Source organism: Branchiostoma floridae, unplaced genomic scaffold (assembly GCF_000003815.2).
Source record: "Branchiostoma floridae strain S238N-H82 unplaced genomic scaffold, Bfl_VNyyK Sc7u5tJ_1555, whole genome shotgun sequence".
Taxonomy (NCBI): Eukaryota; Metazoa; Chordata; class Leptocardii; order Amphioxiformes; family Branchiostomatidae; genus Branchiostoma; species Branchiostoma floridae.
The window spans coordinates 54,730-55,543 of record NW_023365754.1 but is presented as its reverse complement, the minus strand read 5'-3'; the positions used below and the strand labels follow the sequence as shown (position 1 = coordinate 55,543).

The 814-nt window shown below is 39.9% G+C and overlaps 1 protein-coding gene across 2 annotated transcripts in view; it reads left to right on the top strand.

Annotated features, from left to right (window-relative positions):
- The window catches only part of LOC118408092 (zinc finger protein ZIC 2-like), a 24,812-nt gene that overhangs the window by 9,901 nt on the left and 14,097 nt on the right, over positions 1-814 (top strand). The window lies entirely within an intron of this gene.

Genomic DNA, 814 nt, shown 5'->3' with positions numbered 1-814 from the left:
GTTCGGGGTACACGCGATTTATCGATCTGTACACATCGGTTTCCTCTTATCTTGTTGCCAGCATTGGTTATCAAGCTGAACTAAGCAGTTAGTTACAGGTTTACATTCATGGTCATCTAGGGTCATCCATGGTCATACAGTGAACTATACTGCTTTGATGATTAGACATACCAATTAAAGATGCCGGAGCGTGGCGAGATCCCGCGACTATGCCGTTATGGTCATTAAGGCATACAATCCGGTATCATTATTTACCCAAAGATAAAGCTTAGTGTTAGCACGATACCTGGATACTCGCAACACTTTATAGGAACAATTTGGGGAAGTTCGCAAATCGCAATTTAGGATATCTCTACCCTGCTGGTGCTTATGAGACTAACCATACTCGCAACACTTCATGGAAATTATTTCTTCTTTTCAAGACATTGCTAGTTGAAAGTTGGGCCGCTGTTCAAAAAGTTCCGGACACACTACCTCGTCTGTTTCAACATCATATACGTAAACGAACGATATGGGTTGAAGGGTGCGGTGATACTTTTAATAAGAAGTTTATTTGCATGTACAGGCCCAAGCGGTAATTGCAAATACATGGTACAAGCACAATTCACAAACGAGTCGACAATAGAACGTGACTAAAATTGATGAGAAAAGAGACTAGGAAGAAGGAGAGAAAGCCAAAAGGTCCAAGCTATTCATCCTGTCATTTTGACGACAAAATAACAAACCAAATGAAACCTCCTCTTAATTACAGGATTGCTTAGTCGTACCACGGATAAAATTTAGCTGAATTGTTAAATATTTTTTATCGCATCTA